Source organism: Sus scrofa, chromosome 16 (assembly GCF_054392235.1).
Source record: "Sus scrofa isolate SSC_HxYL_T2T_F1_AM1 chromosome 16, Sscrofa_HxYL_maternal_Yorkshire_Landrace_v2.0, whole genome shotgun sequence".
NCBI classification, from domain to species: Eukaryota; Metazoa; Chordata; class Mammalia; order Artiodactyla; family Suidae; genus Sus; species Sus scrofa.
The window spans coordinates 43910519-43930502 of record NC_139398.1 but is presented as its reverse complement, the minus strand read 5'-3'; the positions used below and the strand labels follow the sequence as shown (position 1 = coordinate 43930502).

The 19984-nt window shown below is 35.7% G+C and overlaps 1 long non-coding RNA gene across 8 annotated transcripts in view; it reads left to right on the top strand.

Annotated features, from left to right (window-relative positions):
• LOC106506482 (uncharacterized) overlaps positions 1-19984 on the top strand; it is a 235238-nt gene that overhangs the window by 201331 nt on the left and 13923 nt on the right. For 5 of the 8 annotated variants that reach the window (XR_014831293.1, XR_014831292.1, XR_014831289.1 and 2 more), the window contains one exon: positions 11400-11480. This is a non-coding gene — a long non-coding RNA (uncharacterized LOC106506482). Of the gene's footprint in view, positions 1-11399; positions 11796-19984 lie in introns of those variants that run through there. The other 3 variants (XR_002339587.2, XR_014831287.1, XR_014831288.1) reach the window with 2 other exon arrangements.

Below are 19984 nucleotides of genomic sequence, written 5' to 3'. Positions count from 1 at the left end.
GAGAGGAAGTTTCAAGTTTATGCTTCTTGAAGCCTAGCTGCCATACTGTGAGGAAGCCCAATCAGCAACATGGAGGGGGACTGCAGGAAGTATAATTGAGGCACCTTGCTCACTGCCCTAGCTGAGCTCCCAGCCTACCAACAAACTCAACTTTCCAGGTAGGGAACTGGACCATCTTGGAAGTGCATCCTTCAGACCAGTTTACTGGCCCCAGATTGATGCCATATGCAGCAGAGGTGAGCTATTCTTTTCAAGCCCTATTCATATTGCAAAATTATGAACAAATAAATGGTCATGTTATTTCAGCCACAGAAGTTTTGGGTGTCTTATTACACAGCAATAGATAGCTGAAACCATGGGAGAGGATCCTGTAGAGGGAGATTTCAGGTGATACAGGCCTTTTAAAGGACTGTTGGGAATTTTTGTATTGATCCAAATGGCAAAACAAAGCCTTGAGAGTGTCAAAGGATTGATATGCATTTTCCAAAGGTTGTTGTGACTGCACTGTGAGGAATGGATTGGCCACATCATGGTGAAAGAATAAAAGTGGACATATGGAGATCAGTTATGAGGCTATTTCTGTTGTCTAGGTGAGAAATTATATAAGTTTGAGTGCAGTCAATGGAGATGTTGAAATAGGACAAAATGAGTTTGGCAGATAGATCAGGGATGAAACCGAAGGGTTTTGTTAATAATGCAATTTTTGTAATTTTGATGATGCAATGGTAATTTGTTGCTATTTTAGTTACCATGTACTCTTTGACTGGGTTTAAGTTGCCCAGGTGTTTCTGTGAGATTAGGCTGATGATGAATCTTGGTGGAGAGGCTAGGTAAATTGGAGGAAATTCTTATATCCACTAACAAAAGTTAAACCAATATACTGCCCATTGAATTCCAGTCCAAATCAGACTTCCCTGTTGAGAGTTGGAGGAGAAGGAAAGAGGAGGAAAGATGGACTATTTTGGCATAGAAAAGCCATGTTTCATGACACATCTTGTTTTAGTGAATGATGCTTATAATCAAACCCCATGTGAATATATAGAATACATATTTTAGCAATTAGATAAAAAGTTTTCCCATTAAATATGAGCTGCATGAATAAAATAGTGGCAAAAATGAAGCAAATTCTGAGTAAACTCAGAAATAGTACATAATTGCCAAATATTATTCAAGATGGTTAGTGGGATTATTTGGTCATTTATTTGATAAACACACACCTATTCAACAAGTATTTTTTTGAGTTTGCTATTGTGTACAGGAAACTATTTGTCAGAGTATATGTGTGTTTCTCTGGGGGGGATCATAAATAATTCTTCATGACTTTCGTGAATTTATAGTCAGGTGAAGAAGATAATATTTGACTTGAAAAATTTACACAACAATACTTACTATACAAGCAAGATGCATAAAAAATTCAGTTCAAATAAATTTCTACCACTTATCTTGGATTTATTGGGATATGAATTTTCTATTCAAAAAAGTTTTAAATATTACTGTTAGTGAACACATTATTTTTAATTTTGCTATACCTAACATATATTAGTTTCAGGATTATGAGAGTGATTTGATTTTTTCTTTTAAATAGAGCCATGCCATATTAAATAGGCATATGGAAGTTCCCAGGCTAGAGGTTGAATCAGCGTTGCAGCTGCTGGCCTATACCACAGCCACACCAATGCCAGATCTGAGCAGCATTTGTTACCTATACCACAGCTTGCAGCAACATTGGATCCTTAACCCACTGAGCAAGGCTTGGGATTGAACCTGCATTCTCAAGAATACTAGTTGGGTTCGTTTCCACTAAGTTACAAAGAGATCTCCTGATAATTTTATACATTATGAAATGATCACCGCAACAAGACCAGTTACCATCCATCACCGTACAAAGTTAGTACAGTATTATTGACTATGTTCACTGTATGTATGTACATTGCATCCCCTTGACTGATTTACTTTATGGTTAGAAGTTTGTACCTCTTAATCCCCTTCACCTGTGTGGTCCAGTCACTCACCTCTGGCAACTATCAATTTGTTCTCCGAGTCTCTTTCCGTTTTGCTTTGTGTGTTTTCTTTTTAAATTTCTACTAAATCAGCATCTTTGATATGTTGGATAAGTCCTAAAAAATGTTATTTGCTCTCAACTTAATTTTAATCTCTTGTTTAAAGGGAAGAGCCATGGGTCAAGACACCTGGATTCTAGATCACTTGCCTTGGTCACTAACTGACTTTGAGATATTAGGCAAATTGTAATCTCTCTGTGCCCCTAGTTTTTTTGTTTGTTTGTTTGCTTATTCCTGAATCTTATAAATACCTGGCTCCAGTTTCCATCAATATTATAAGTAGATTAAAGAAGAAGCCAGCATGTACTTTCAAAGGTGAAAGCTCTGAACAATTATTTTAAAAAATAAATTACTTGTATTTAAAAAATACATATATATGGTATATCTTTAACATAACGTATGAATATGTATTTTTTAAGATGACGGCAGGTAGAATCAGATGTGAGTGATTTTCACTTATGTAAATAATGAGACAATGATTTTCCTAATCCCCCCCCCTTTTAATTGGGGTTAGAGTTTAGAACAGAATAAAAGAATAATGCTTGAAATACATTGAATAGGTAAAGTTTGAGGAGACAAAAAACTTTGTGCCTCTGTTCCTTATCAATGCTATTGATAAAAACAAAATTAATTTTTTGTCCCAGTGCTTCATTGCCATAAAAAAAAATCAAGAAGAATTTCTGGCTATTCAATTAACTTGGTAGATTTAAAATACTAAAGAAATTAAAGATCTTGCTACCTATCTAGGCTAAAACATTGTAAGCCAACAACCAATCACCAAAGAACCTGCAGTTTGGACATGGGTGAAGTAGAATTTGCTGCTGCAAAAGACAAACTTTCCTCCAACTCCTCTGTACAGTGTTCTGGCTGAACTACACTAAGGATTAGCTTAGATAAGTGCTTACTTCCCCCTCTTCTTTTTAGCACACAAGACAAGTGTTACAGTGTGGTATGGTTGGCTATCCCCTTGGCAGTATTCGTGAATTTCCAGGTACCCCATTGGGGTTTTTATCTTCATCTTCTAAATCAAGATTAAGGAGTGGAACAATAACTACTTCCTCATTTAACTTTACTGCTATTGTTATGATAATCATTTCCTCAGGAGTGAGTGTCTTAGAATAGCAAAGTCGAGCTCTTGCCATTCTTTTCCGTATATATTTCACTCCACTGTTTTTAATAAAAACTTACAAAGACTATTACCTAATCACAAGATGATGGAGAAAATAGTATATTACACTTTTTTTTTTTGCATCGAATACATTTTTACATGAGCACCATGCATTTTTGCTTTACTCAAAGCCTAGCAGGCCTGCCTGGGCTTTCCTGTATCTACTAAGAGGAACATGAATTGTTAGTTTATATCATACACCTTTAATACCTAAACATATTATTAAGGGGTGGAAACCATTTCCGTTTCTTCCCCTGACATATTTTTTTTGAATAAGAATTTCATGATTTGCTAAAGTTTTTACCTAGTGAGGTTGGCAACCCTTGCTACTTTGTCTGAAGTTTTCATGTGACAACTGAAAACTTCTTATTTCCAGAGAAAAAAAATGACAGAAGCTAAATAAGGGTATTTATCTGTCAGGACTGGGGATATGGAGTTATTTTTTTTCCTGCAACGTTTGATGACATCATTAATACCTGAAGTGGAAAAGGGAATAATATTCTTTGAAGACCTTAAGTTGTTTGAGAAAGAGCAAAATATATTAATATCTAAAATTTTACTTTTCTTACTGCTAATCAGGGCTAAAACACTCATGTTTGCAGCTCAAAAACTCTGTTGAAACAGCTGGATAATTTCCATCTGATGACAGATAAACCTCTAGTTAGAAACAGTTGCAGTGTATTTGGGAATTTTAATAACATTAAACGAAATATTTATTTTAGCTGCAAAGATGGAAACAAATGGTTATTGTTTGGAAATGTTTTCTATTGAAATATTCTTTTTTTGACTATAATAAAAAATATTGGGTTTTCTTTCTAAAAATATGTTTTCTTTGAATAGTACGTCATTTTAGACCCCATATTATTATTGTATAATCATTGTATGAAGATATTTCTGTGGATGCACCTTTGAAGCATGTGTGCTTTTTCAGCAGTCTTCATTATGATAAATAATACAGATTTGAGAAATGGCTCCTCAATTTTGTAAATTTAGCCTGTGATCTCAGAGTTTTGATTTTAAGTTGATTGGTCAATATGCTAATCACACGAGTAGCCTTATTCTAATTACCTGATTGACCTAAACTATTGTAGACAATACTAATAGCAAGTTTTGTGGGTTTTTTTTTTTTTTTTAAACATCAATATTTCAAATGTAAATCAGGTCACAGGCAGCAAAGTGAATTGCCTAATGGACCATGGAATAAGACTAAATTCTTATCCCTGATCAAGTCATTATAATAGAGTCCCAGGTTACTTTCAATTTCCTTTTTCAAAATTGGCTTGAATTTTCATTTTCCTTTCACCATTTACACTGAACAGATTTGCAGTTTACCACTCCTCTTTAAATCTCTAAAGACCTAAATTTTTCTGCTATTATATGGATATTTCTTACTGAACAAATCAATTCATATTAACAATGTGTATTTTTAGAGTTTCTAGATCTGATGTGTTTTAGACTTAGAGTAGAAATTGTTCAGCATGAAAATAAGTATTTCTCAATTTGATTTTTTTAAATACCTCATCAGATGTACCCATTCATGCAATTTTATTTCTAAAATATTGATTTTTTTTTCACTATAAGACTTAAATTATCTAGTCAACTGACATGGGTCACTGGGAAATTGGCATATTAGAACATTTGGCTATTATTGACCTGAAAAATTTTAAAAGAGTATTTAAGAGGCCACTGTCTTCATATCCTATTACTGATGCAAAATGTCCATTTCTCTTTATACATGTCCTTGGGTTTCATTATGGAGAAGGACTTTTACTGATGATAATTTGTTTCCTTTTCTTATCTGATTAAAAAATCAATTCTGATGCACTGTTTCATGCATGCATGCATGTGTATACATAGATAAGTTATGGTATATGCTTTGCAAAACATGTGGAATGGAGGCATTGTCTCCATTAGTTATTATTGCCACCCAAGTAATCTGCTAATATGTACATTTTCTACCAATGGAGTTAAAATTTTTCAACTCCTTGCCAGAATAAAGAAGACCTAACTATATGCAGACATTTCTTCATGCTTAGAATAATATGTTAAATTATACTATATTAATCAATTGTTAATTAAATTACATTAATCAATTACTAATCAAAAGGCCCATTTCAACTCTGGTTCTACTCTTCTTAAATTTATTTTTATAAGAATACAATATTTCAAAGGAAGATTACAGAGTAAATATTACATTTACCTGAAGAATCTGCAAAATCACCCCTGCCTGGGCTGTATCCCAGAATAATGGGATCAGAATCTCTGGGATGGGATCCAGCCACGAGTAATTTTTCATGGCTCTACAATCTGAAAATCATTGCATTGAGTTCTCTTTGAATTTTCCCTTGCTTAATTTCAATCACAATTTCTTGCTTAATCAGATATGTTTCTTCTCTGCACTAGAATACACTGCTTTCATGAAGACAGTTTACTTTCAAACTTTAACTCACTAAGTCCCTCTAACTGAGCACATAAATACTGGATTTTAGTATGAATTTATTTGCCTACAGGCAGTAGAGGTCTTGCAATTAAGAAATCCACCTAGTTCTCATACAAATGAACAAAGAAATTAAGCAATAAGTAAACAAAAAGAACTTGAGCAACAATTGGGGGCTTGCAAAACATTTACTATATGAGTAGTTCTTTCAAATGAAATTACTCGTATTTTATAGAAAAATTTTTTTTATTTGGGGTGTGACCAACCATCCTAGTTTGCCCAGGACTGGGGGGTTTCTTAGCACATGGACTTTCAGTTCTAAAATGGGGAAAGTCCTGAGTAAACTGTATCAGCTAGTCACTCCTATTTCCTTTTTAAATTTACTGATCTCAGCTCCCTGTATAAATGAATGCCTAATTGACAGGCTTCCTATTAATCCTTGTAAATAGTCAAAAAATTCTAAAAATGGCACAGTTATTCTTCTGGCACAATTATTCTTCTAGCTGAAAAAAGAGCATTTTAAGATTAAACATTTAGGAAAAGGAGGAGAAAGTTGAGCTGAATGATAGCCAATTTTTCTCTCAGATGATATATCTTGTTATTAATTAGAGGGAAATGCTACCTTACGCATCACCTGAGCCTTGAGAACACAATTTAGAATTTAACAACAATCTTGCCTGACCATCCTCCCTGATACATTTAATTAATTAATTGAATTCAATTCAGTAAATACTGGGTATCAGCGGAACTACAGAGGCTATTCGTATAGAAGAACTCCATCTTGCCCTCAAGGAATTCACAGTCTGGTTGATAAAGACCATCCATGATAGTGAGGAGGTTGGAGGGACCTTGGACTGTGCTCTTAGCAGGTGTAAACAAATAACACTTACTATGAGGTTGTTCTTTATGTGTTTCCATTCTCCACACAAATCCCATTTTTTATTTGTTTCTGTACTTGGTTTTTAAGTTGTCTAGACAGGCTGCTTTGGCAACCATCTGAAATCACTTTGCTGACAAGGACTTTGCTGTTCCCACAACAAGGAAGCCTTGCCAGGTGACCTGCTGTTGTGCTTTGATGATATTTCTTCCTCTGTTATTTAAGCTTTTGCAGAGTTTGACAGAAGCTAGGGCAAAAACAAAACAAAACAAAACTGTGAGGAAGCATATTTTGGAAAAATGGCAAGGGAAGAAATGGGAAAGAGGTACAAACTTTCCATCTTGAACTGTAACCTTAGAAGTTTTCAGACTAGAGGAGTTTCAAATATGATCCTTCTCCTTACTGGATTTAAGAAATTCAGTATGCTATTGAACTTCCTAAACATGTTTCTCATTGGCCAGATTGCAGTGGTTATTCTAACTTGTTCATGAGGTCTTTGGGAAGATTAAATGCTATAATGCATAGAAAGGGTTTAGCATGATTCCTGGCACATAGTTAATACTCAATAAATATGTGTATTGTGTTGTCATAATTCCTCTGTGCCTCCCTTTAGAGCTTCCTAAAGATTACCAAGGCTTTCGTGTCCTTAGTAGATGTAAAATAATTAGAAATTATTTGTAGTTTTCTACATCTTCTCAGTAAATTTAGAAGTAGGAGGCAAGAAAACCCACATTAGCACAATAGTATTCAGTAGATCTATGTGAAAAGCGCATTGGACCAAATTATACAAATTAGAAAATATTTAAATCTGGAAAACTATGAGGCCATGAGTGGTATTTTTTTCTAATCAGGAAGCCCTTCCCCAGCTCTTTGAAATTGTATCAACAAAGCAAGTATCCAAGTGCATTTTTCAACCTCCTTTTTTTGGGTATATATTTATATTTATATGTGGATAAATATAAATATATTTATATATAAATATAAATATATTAAAATGCTTGGAATTCAAATTTCATTTTTAATACTGTTATAAATAAGCTTGACAGCAGCAGCTTGTGTGTAAATGCAATCAACAAAGGCAGGAAGAGACAGGTACACAAGAACATGTGGGCTGCTGTCACAAAAGCACGAATCAGGAGTGCCGAAAGGGTTAATGACAGCCAGCCAGGCACTGCCCCTATTCTGGGGCTGCTTACTGGAGCCATAAGCTCCATAATTCTATTTCTTTTCTTTTATCTATAGAACTTAATACTTATAGCCTCATTCCTTGGATTAGAAGCTTGGAATTTGAATTAACAATGCTTTTCATTGTCTTATTTTTAAGACGCTTTGCATAAAAATTGATACAAACATTACCTTTTAGATTTCCAGCTATCAAGTTTTAGCAGGGTGTTATTTTTGGTAGCAGAGGGCCTCTGACATTGCTTTGGAATTGCCTCGTTTTGTTGCATCAGCCTCAGGTCACTGGAGAAGAATAGAGGCTTCGAGGTTGACAAAGATGAAGAGGTGATTCTTAGGCCAGTGCATCAAAAACTGGAACAGGTGGATGTGAGAGAAACATCCTCTGGCCCCATGCTCTGCACAGTCACTTCTTTCCTTCAAGGAGCCCAGAATGTTCATCAAGCATGAAAAGCTTTCAATCTGTTTCTGACATAGAAAAAAAATAGCTTGTCCTAAAACAAATGTTTCCCCTAAATGCCCAGTTCTCCATCTGGAGTGAAGTGGATGGATAATTGGATTTAAATGAACATAGAGGTTAGAAAAGACAAAAAAAAAAAAAAATCCATTGTGTTATTTAAAACTCTCAAGTTGATAAATTTTTTGTTTAAGGATTTTGTTTTGTTTTGTTTTTAAGGAATGGAAAGGTGGTTCCTTTGCTCTGTAAAATACAGCCTGATCTGAATTTTATCCACTGGGATCAGAATGAAATTGCAGTTTTGGAAAATCCTTAGCTTACGAGAACTCGAGTCAATATACCAGTTTCTGTTATTAAATGAATATTTGCAGCTTCAGATAAAGCAAAAGAGCAGGTGGATTATCTCGGAATAGGGACAGTTCCTTTTACTTTTATGAACTAATATTGATAAGTGCTTCACCATAGGAACTGAATCTCTGTTGAATGTTCTAGGGTCAATTTCACTTTTCCACAACACAGAGATTATCATCATTCATTAAGAGAGAATTTTCTAACTCAGTGTGTCCTGTTGGATTGTCACACAGCTGTGTGTCTTTTTGTTTATTTCCCTATTTTCAAAGACTTGTACCTAATTAACCATGATGTTTTTCTTCACGTAATTTTATTCTCAATTTGACTGCTTTGTTACTGGATACCTTCAACAGCACCAAATGCCTGTGCTTTTTCCCTATCAGGAAAGCATGTTGAGATGTTCTCATCCTGAGATGCCTAGGTGGAAACATCTTATTTTGGCATTTGGTTGCATTGATTATCTTTCACTGAAGTTCAGCGCACTACTGCCATGGGCCAAGCATCTGTAAATTGCGAACATGTACCATTGACACTGTACGCCTTGGTTTCTGGATTCTGAGTTTTGTCATAGACAAAAACAATTACATTAAATTCCCTTTTAGGTCTCAACGAAGCATCTGTATACAGTAATTTATTCAGCTTCTGAAAGAATTAAGAGCAAATCTGAATCAGGGACTGGGGAGGGGCTAGAAAAAAAGCCTGCTGCACTATTATTTGGAAAGACTGAAGGGCATCTAGAAAACTACCTCTCAGTATCAACTCAACCTCTTTAAAGCTTGTTTCCAAGTCAAAGTTTATATTTCCGTAAGATATGTATTGGTAAGAGGTTCAAATAGCAAAAGCGTGGGAATCATTTTCTTTGAGCAAAAGCTATACTTCATCAAAGTAATGAGTTTTATGCCACTAAGTTTTTTCTTTTTTTCCCCCTTGGCTTCAAGTACTAAATCAGTCTTCAGTGATGTGCTCAGAATTATGCAGCTTTTCAGAATGACATTATTCTTTCTCCAAGGGGTCACCTCATTTTAAGGATAACTGAAGACTTTACTTAGGTGTAATTTCATTCTTCCTTCTTCTGCAGAGCTGCAAGTTAAAGTTAACATGACAGTGTGAATGATATGCTTGCTAAATTTGCACTAACATATGCAAATTTAGGGAGGAATTATTTATCAGGGAGTAATACATTTAAGTTTGTTTAATAAAGAAAATTCTAATAAGCATAAAGGAGCAAGCTCTGTATGAAATTGGTGACATATTGAAATCATTTGCTAAAGGAAATCACCTCATGTGGAAATTCTACTGCCACAGAACATATCATGCATGTAGAACAACCTTTTTGATTGTGATGCGAGGGGCACAGATCTGGCACAGGCCTCAGTGACCTTCAGATTTCTGTATTGTGATTGAAGAGGAGGTGTCCTTGCTCAGTGGGTAGGACCAGTGCCTTTCTGATCTGCCTCCCAGATTCAACATATTTATTATCGGCCAAAGTCAGAAAGACTTTCCCATGGGGCCAGTAGGCTCTGGATTTGATCCAAGTTCATTGTTCCCATCTGTGAGCTTTTCCACCTTTTACCAAATTGATACCTGTCTCTTGCTACTCCCCACTACCCCACCCCTTTCCTTAAGACTCAGGTCCACTCTTCTACATGTTTCTTGGTTCTTAAATAAAAAGACAACTTTTTAAGATTAAGGAACCTGAGCAAAACTTTCATTGTGTTTCAGGCTGATGATTATAAGCTCATGCTACATTGTACCTTAGTTTGGAAGGAGTTTTCACATACGCTGGTTTACATTAGAGTCGGAAATAATCCAATGTATATATTACATGAATCACATACACAGAATATATCCATTCCACCCTCTAGATCATTACACTGACTCATTTTATCGTGAACAGAGATTTAAGTGTTCTTCCTTCTCGTGATGATGCTTAGTCTAGATTTTGCTTGGTTAAATGTTTTTATTCATTCCTGTGTTTTCTTCGTATGCCAGGAGATAGGTCTTTCATTTGAATTTCCCAAAATGGGGAAGGGAGTGCCCTCAGGCCAGTCCACTGTGATATATTTCTATTACTAGGTATCTTATACATACTGTTTTGTGCTGACTTTTCTCTTGGAGCAGCAGCTGTCAGAGGACTATGGGGGTGTTTTTCTGATTCCTCCAGGTCCAGGTATTTTTCTGTGACCTGAGAATTAAACCAGGCAAAATGATGTTGATTCTTTTTCCTATTTTTTCTTCTTTGATTCATTTATGAATTAATGCATATACAAACTATTGATTTTCTAATATGAATTTTCCATTATGGTTTTGAATTCACATTAAAAAGTCACAAAATTAACCTTTGAAAATAGGCTTCTAGTAATGGTTATTTTCATAATGAAAATTTTATCTGATTTCTAGATTGTTTAGTTAATACTCACTTGTACCAAATATTTTATAAATTGCTTTTAAAGTATGCATTTTGTAATTTTTATAAGAGAAGTTATATAGTTTAATTTTCAATAACCAAACAGGGCTTTCAAAGAACTAGCTTATTTGTAGGTGCCACACAGTATTCTATTTCTCAGATGGAATTCATCACTTTGCAGGATAATTGCTTTTTTATGCATCTCTACCTTCCACTAAGACTGTGAACATCTTGAAGGTAGAGACTCTGTATGATTTATTTGTGATTCTGTAAAATCCTTTATTAGTAACAGTTGTGGTCTAGGAACAGCAAGGATTCTAAGGAACCCCCAAAAATGAGCTTTATTTTGGAAAGAAATTGGGTAAAATTTTCTTGTTGAAACCATTCTACTAGGACTATTTGGATACCTTTTTTTTTTTTTCACTTGCATATATTTATGACTCTTTCTTTCTCCTTTTTCCAGGTACAAGATAATGGACTCAAGCACAAAGAAATAAACTGATGGGATGTTCTGAGCCTGACTAAGAATGCCTTGGAATTATTGGCAAGTAGATTCTTCAGTTAAAATGTAATCTTTTAAGGGAAATTTACAAGATATCTATGTTTGACAGTCACCTAACATGGGGTTGGACTACATTTGATCAAACTCATATAGCAAACAGTATTTCTTTGTGAAGTGTGAATGCTAAAAATAGAAGGCAGTTAAGTTTTTCATGTCTAATTCCTGCTAATCCATGTCACATACAGTCAGACTGAGACACATAGGCCTATGTGGAAGGTTAAATTTTTAAAAAATTCATCTGGGGCATGTTTACTATCATTCTTCTGTCTGAATAAAATAATACATTTTTATTATAAAGAAGGCAGAGCGTAATTTTTAAAGAACATCTTTTGATGAGACAGCATAAAATGCTCTCATCTTTCAGGGTAGTACTTGTGTAATGAGAGTATATCTATTTATTATGGTTTGTATGAAAGATTCATAGAAATTTTTGCTTTTTTCATGTACTTACTTTTGTTCTATAAATGGCACCCTGAAATACAGTGATTATTTTCCAAATTTTAATTTTCTTGTCAAAAATGGCACTATGTTTAGTATATGCAGCAGAGAGAGAGAAACTACTTATTTTTGAAGAACTAATATTTTTAAAAAAACCTTGTGAAAGTTCTATAAAAGTAGTGGATTTTATTTCATGAATCAAATCCACTGTAGCGCTTCTGGTTTAGCTGAACTAAGATAAACATTTCAGATAGAGAAAAAAAAATCTGCCTCCATACCTTCATTTTTATTAAACTGGAGTTGACAATAGAATCCATCCTACAGTTAAAAAAGACTGCCTTTAGTTTTAGTGGTACAATGTTGGATTTCAGTGTCATTATTGTTCTAGCTTTTATTTACTAGTTAAGCCAAGCAAAATTGCTACTGAAAATTAGGCTTTTTATTTGTTTTTTTATAACAAGCTTTACACTAGTTGGAAAAAAAGCTCATCTCTTTCCATTTTTGCTTCAACATGGAATCAAGTAAGCAATGAGGTGTCATTGTATTTCTTATACAATGTTGTCTTTAAAATGTAGAAATTTACTATTTCATTTAACAATATTATCTGTTGGCATTCTACTTTGAAAACAACTCAAATTATATTTTTGGAAGAAAAATTTAAAATCCATCTGTGACAAGACTGGCCAACTGAAATTATTATGCTTGACCAGATTAATAACTAACTTTAGTGAACCTATGGGTCCAGGTCATTACTTACCATTGTTTTTAGTAAAGTTCAACACATTCTTTTTTTTTTTTTTTTTGTCTTTTTGCCTTTTCTAGGGCTGCTCCTGCAGCATATGGAGGTTCCCATGCTAGGGGTCTAATCGGAGCTGTAGCCACCAGCAACGCAGGATCCGAGCCATGTCTGCAACCTATACCACAGCTCACGGCAATGCCGGATCCTTAACCCACTTAGCGAGGCCAAGGATCAAACCCGCAACCTCATGGTTCATAGTTGGATTCGTTAACCACTGAGCCATGAGGGGAACTCCAAGTTCAACACAATCTAAAAGAAAAGCACAATGTGAATATCCCACCTAGCCAAAGGTTGTGATGGTGGGCTGGTCTGACATTGCACAGACGAGAGGAAGCTGTGTTGGGAATGTCTTCTACTCCTAGAATTTGTTGTAGCAAAGGGAGCCTGAGGTGTTCTGTGGACTAGAATTAGGTTGTGCAGACAGAAGAACACTGGAGCGGGTATGGGACCCAAACAGGGAGCTTCTTCGTGGGCTAGACTTTCAAAACCAGAGGCTGAGGAGAAGCTAAGTGGCCTTCTAGAGAAGAGACTTGAAGTTGAGAGACCTCCATAGATGAGTAGATTGTTTTGTTTTGTTTTGTTTTTTCTCTTGGGCTGCACCTGCAGCACATGGAGATTCGTAGGCTAGGGGTCTAATCGGAGCTGATCTGCTGGCCTACACCACAGCTCATGGCAACGCCAGATCCTTAATCCACTGAGCAAGGCCAGGGATGGAAACGCAACCTCATGGTTCCTAGTCGGATTTGTTAACCACTGAGCCACTACGGGAACCCCTAGATTCTTGAAGAATGGATTCAAAACCCTTTGTGTGGAAGACCCAATGCCTAATGTTCTCGTACCACCAATCCTAGAACCCAATAGCACTGTTCCCGGAGACCTTTCTTGTTCTCTCTCCTTCTCCAGTTACAACTTGGTAGGCAAGTTGTAAGTGCTGGTCTGGGTGGAGGTAAGAAAGGAGAGCAAACACAGGACAGGATGGAGTAGATAAGAATCTAATCACATCCCCTTTCCCATGACAGGATTTGGACTGCATGCCGATAGTTTCTTATCATAGAAAACTAAGCATTTAAACATTAATGAAGTGAGAAGCTTATTGACTATATGTCACTGGAGGAACTCATTATCTGAGAGAAAATAGCAAAGTGTAGGACCTGTTCTAGATTTTAAACAAGGGGCAGCAAAGAACAAGCTGGACAGATGGTGCTGTACCCCAGGGAATGCTGTTTTGCAGTAGAATAGTTATACTTACATGTGTTGAGCATTTTACGTGTACAAAACTTCTCATGAGAGTGTAAAATTTATATCTTTTTGTGCCTCTTATAGTCATTTGTAGGATAAATGGGACAGACCTGGGAAGACAGTGTTTGTCCAATGTCCCACAGACTTCACATGGGAAATGGAAGAGAGGCACAGATATCTGGCTCCTGAGCAATCTCTCTGCTTCAGTTAGCTACCCCTTCTGACTACCTGTCTTCCTTTCCACCAAGCTGTCATTCTTTCCAGATCTGCTTACCATATTTAATCCAATACTCAGTCCAGTGTGGCACATAGTAGGAGCACCAGAAATACATGCTGAGTGAATGAATAAATAACAGACAAATGAATATATGAGTCTGTGTTCAACATACCTGGGTCTGAGTGGGTGGTCACATGTAGCATCCTTCAATTTGTACTAATACCACTGACAGACACATCAAGTTTTCCTCTTGAAGATGGTAATCTCGACCTGACTTGGCCTCTTTTGTTCTATGATTTTATAAGCACTTAGTTGCTGATTACTGTTATTTTGCCTTTTTTTTTTTTTTGGAGATGTTTTTATGCTTCATTTTATTTATTTATTTTTATTTTTATTTTTATTTTTAGGGCGGCTCCTGTGGCATGTGGAAATTCCTGGGCTAGGGGTCAAATCTGGAGCTGGAGCTGTCAGCCTACACCACAACCACAGCAATGCCAGATCCAGTTGCATCTGTGATCTATGCTGCAGCTTTCAGCAACCCTGGAAGCTTAACCCACTAGAGTGAGGTCAGGGATAGAACCTATATCCTCATGGATACTAGTTGAGTTCTTAACCCACTGAGCCACAACAGGAACTCCTATGCTTCATTTTCGAAGCCCAGTATCCTACGAGGATCAATACATTGTAAATGCCAAGGGGTTTGCAGTTATATTCTCATTTTAGCTGTGTTTAAAAAAACTGCTAAATAGTTAAAGAGGACTTTTTATATTTTTAAAGTATATGTGAATCAGACCCGTCCCTGTCTTGAACTGTTCATATATGTATTATCTTTAGAATTAGGTTCTTTATCATCAGAGAGTGTCCACATTTTCTACAACAGTGGACTCATGGTGATCTGGAGGATAGCATGTATAAATCCTCTCTTGTCATTTTCAACTTCCCTAAGTGACATTTGTATGCTTTTCTAACTTTGTCTTATGGTCTTTTGAGTTGCCCTAGTGTATGTGTTGATGTAAACATTTGATATAATTCTGATTCTATTTGCACTTTGAGTTTGTCATTTTGTGTTGAATTTGAATTTTCAGCCTTACTGATATACATGAACATTTATGCCAATTGTCAGATTGGAGAAGGAACAGGGAGGAACCGTCTATGCACGTGGAAACTGTTGCTAGGGAAACAATTCCCTAGCAAACATTTTTAATGGTGGCTGAATTTGAATCAAGGTAGTTTTCACAGATAAATGGTAGCATTAGAATAAATGTATAATTTTTTTTGAAAAATACAGAATGAAGCCACATGGACTAGGCTGTTGAACAGTAACTTAGCAATGTATTCCTATCAAGTCTGCGATTAAAAAATTTTGCTTATGTTTTGTTTTCACCTTTGTATATTACCAAGAGTGCACCCAGTCACTTTTCCCATCATAAATAGATGATCCTTATTATTTAAATAGCTAATTAGTTTAGATACTTAACAAAAAGGTAAGGATTTAGTGTGGTATAGAGAAAAGAGTATTTAGATTTAGTTTTAATTCTTATCTCTGACACATTGTGTATGTAATTTAGAGCCAGTTAACCTCAATAAGTATCTGTTAGTGATAATAATAGCTATATGGTATGTTAAAATTATTAGCTTACCAAAAGACTATGCAGTGTAACTCGAATTCTCTAAAATAGAACTGGTCATCTGCAATGGGTGTGTGCTAGAACCAGAGGTGACTCTGTAAACAATAAGGGCAGCAAGTATAGATCTAGAGACAAGTCAGAAGATTTATTCTACTCAAAACAATATTATACATCACTGAAGTGCTAACTTACTGTTTTTATCTTTTTATGCATCATTATGGGTATTAATTCTTTTAGAAGTCTGAGCAGACTGCATTCCCCACTTTTGAGCATGGATATCGATCAACAAAGAACTTTGTTACAGGGCAATTTATAGATAAATTGAAGAGAATTTACATTGGTATCAAGGGTTTCCATTGGTAGCATTGAATTACTGAATTTCTAAAATGGGACACAGAAATTTGGGTTAATCGATGATCATAATTTGCTATTTCTACCTTTTTAATTGCTCAAGAACAAGAAACATGATTAAAATATGATGAGAATTAATGGGACTTCCAGACTATAAATAGTCTCCTTGGTTATCAAAAACCTTAGTTAGTAAATACCTCAATTCTAGAAGTCTTTTTCTGGCCAAAGTTTGTTTTTGTTTGTTTGCTTGTTTTTGTTTTTGTTTTTTGCCACACCTGTGGCATATGGAGGTTCCCAGGCTAGGTGTCCAAGCAGAGCTACAGCTGCCGGCCTACACCACAGCCACAGCAACATCCGATCTGAGCCATGTCTGCAAACTACACAACATCTCATGGCAATACTGGATCCTTAACCCACTGAGTGAGGCCAGGGATCGAATCTGCAACCTCATGGTTCCTAGTCGGATTTGTTTCTGCTGCCCCACGATGGGAACTCTTTTCTGGTCAAAGTTTTTCATGTAACTGTCGTTTTGTATTTCCTCTGACTTAAAACTTTTTATTTCCCTAGACACTACATCTACATAAATTGGTTATCAGCTTCTGCTACCTTAAATCCCTGGAATACCACATGTTAGCTGTATGAAAGATAAAAATTATCACCACAAGGTCATGCATCTAATAAAATGGCCTTAGTCAACGATCTTACAAATGCTCTGAGATTTTAGAAATCTAACTTTAGGCACTGAAACTGCTCGTTTTAAAAATATTCTATGTATGTTACTAGTCTTCATTTTCCATAAAAATGGAGAGAAAGATTACTTGTCAATGCTTTGTGGAGAATAAAAGGAAGTGAGGAAGGGAAGGAGGGAGAGTCAATGCAAGATCGTGCTTACCCTGCTGGCCAGAATCCCACAAGTAGGAAGACCTGCTGCTAGATCACACACACACCTTTAGGAAGTACTGTGGAATCCCACAACTTTGACTAGTCCTTTTCCCTGGATTTTCTTTTCCTTGGTCAAAGTTAACTCTCCTGCATAGGGTTGGTGGAACCCAGTTCTTCCTCACTCCACTCCCACCCAGACTCCACCTCAAGCCCCCAACTCTATACTCCCTCAGTTGCAATGAAAATCAGCCAAGGTTGAACTTGCTTGCCACTGGAATTGCTGCAGCTTCCATGATGCTGGCTGAGATAGAGTCTTCCACGGAGTGTGGCTCTTGGCCACAAGGAACCTGAAACAGCTTATAATATTAGGATCTGAGGCAATACAGGCAAAGACCAGGGCTTTTCAAGGCCAAGGAAATCCAGGAGATGCTTGGACAGTCAATTCAAGAACATATTATTTTTAACCTGCTGTGGTGCGGTGGTTTGAATTTTACAAATGCAGCAGTCTGTATTACCATTGTTCATTTAATGCCAGAAGCAGGAGGAGAAACAATTAGCTATGTTGATTTCTAATATAGTAAATGGAATAATAATGGATGTTGGAAGAAAAATGAAACAAGCCAATAACCCAAATGAAAAATGGGCCAAAGACCTGAAGAGACATTTCTCCAAAGAAGATATACAGATGGCCAACAAGAACATGAAAAAAGTGGTCAACATCACTGATTATTAGAGAAATGCAAATCAAAACTGCCATGAGCTACTACCTCACACCAGTCAGATTAGCCATCATTAATAAGTCCATAATTAACAAATGCTGGAGAAGGTATGGAGAAAGGGAACCCTCCTGCACTGTTGCTGGAATGTAAATTGATACAACTACTATGGAAAACAGTATGGAGGTATCTTAGAAAACTATACATAGAACTACTATATGACCTAGCAATCCCACTCTTGGGTGCATATGAACAGACAAAACTTGCCTTGAAAAAGACACATGCACCCGTATGTTCATTGTAGCATTATTCACAATAGCCAAGACATGGAAACAACCTAAATGTCCATTGACAGATGAATGGACTAGGAAGATGTGGTATATATATATATATATATATATATATATATATATATATATATATATATATATATATACACACACACAATGGAATACTACTCAGCCATCAAAAATAACAAAATAATGCCATTTGCAGCAACATGGATGGAACTAGAGACTCTCTTACTAAGTCAGAAAGAGAAAGCCAAATACCATTTGAAATCAGTTATATCTGGAATCTAATATGCAACAAATGAAACTTTCTGCAGAAAAGAAATTCACAGACATGAAAAACAGACTTGTGGTTGCCAAGGGGGAGGTGGAGGGAGTGGGATGGACTGGGATTTTGGGGTTAATAGATGCAAACTGTTGTCTTTGGAATGGATAAGCAATGAGATCCTGCTGTATAGCACTGGGAACTATGTCTAGTCACTTATGATGGAGCATGATAATGAGAAAAAAGAAGTATATATGTATGTGTGACTGGGTCACCTTGCTGTGCAATAGAAAATGACAGAACACTGTAAAACAGCTATAAGGGGAAAAGTAAAAAATCCTTAAAAAAAAAAAGAAAAATGAAACAGAAAACAGGTAGTTCATGATTTACTGTGTGGCATAGAAACACTTTCTGAATGCTGTTGCCATAGGAGAATGGCAATTAAACAGAAGATAGAAAAGAACAAGAGGCTTCACCACATTTTAAGATGTTATTGTCATGAAACTGAAAATGCTAAATTGTCAACAAAATCATTTGCAAACATTTTGTCAGATTTCCTAAGAAAGAAAATCTGGCAGCTCAAAAAAGAGAACTTCAGTGATTCAATGCTTTCCTCTATTTTGACCAACCCAGTGAAAATCAGGACTTCTTATTTTACATTTCTAATAGTGCTATATGCCATTCAACAGCAGACATTTAAGCTTATGACCACCTGCTGAATGTTTGAAACTAATATTTTTCAAGACAATAAAACAATGACCATGAGAATTAGTTATGCAGGTTATAAAATAAGAACAAAAAGAATCCCTTTTATAGTGAGTAGAAATCAGAACCCCCCCTTTTTTTTCTCTGGGATTAACTATCATGTTGAATCAGTGGAAATACATTCATAAATATTAATTGATCTGTCATTTCAATTATATGTATACATATACACATGCATCATTTCCTCATTTTTATGCATATATGCAAAGACAATGTGAATTAATACAGAGTAGCTGCTTAGCTTTTAAAACATTGTATAAATGGAAAACTGAAACACATTAAAACTAGATCAATTGCATACAATAAATAACAAACCACATTTATTTGAAAGTTACTATGTATAAAATAATGAAGTAGGCTTCAAAGGCAAAAGTGAAAGTCATAAATTAGTATGGTTCTTATCAAATACTTAGGGAAAATTTAAAACTACAAAGTGACTTGTTTAAATTTGAAAAGAGTTTCTAATGTTTAAAATATATGTGTGTCAAATACTACTAAATTTAAGAGCATTCTTGGAATGAGGTTGGCATAATTTTTATATGAAGAGAGAGAATACTCTAGTATTTCAGCGTTACATTTATAAATACATTATGCTAGCAATAGAAATAGGAACATATTTCCATTGTTAACGATGTGCTCAATACTCCATCAGTACAATTTTTCCATTGGTTTTGTCATGCAGGTCTTTTTTTGTGAACTGCACTTGGTGGGATTATCATTGGAGAGTAAAAACAGATCTCCCTAAATCAGAAATGCATGGGACAAGGTACATATTGTACGTTTTGTTGAGATGATGGATTCACATTCATGAATGGAGAAAATAGTAAAAAGATTAAGTGAAATCAAAGTTAGAGGAGCAGAACTTGGTCAGGCTCCTTGGCAGAACTTGTCTTCCC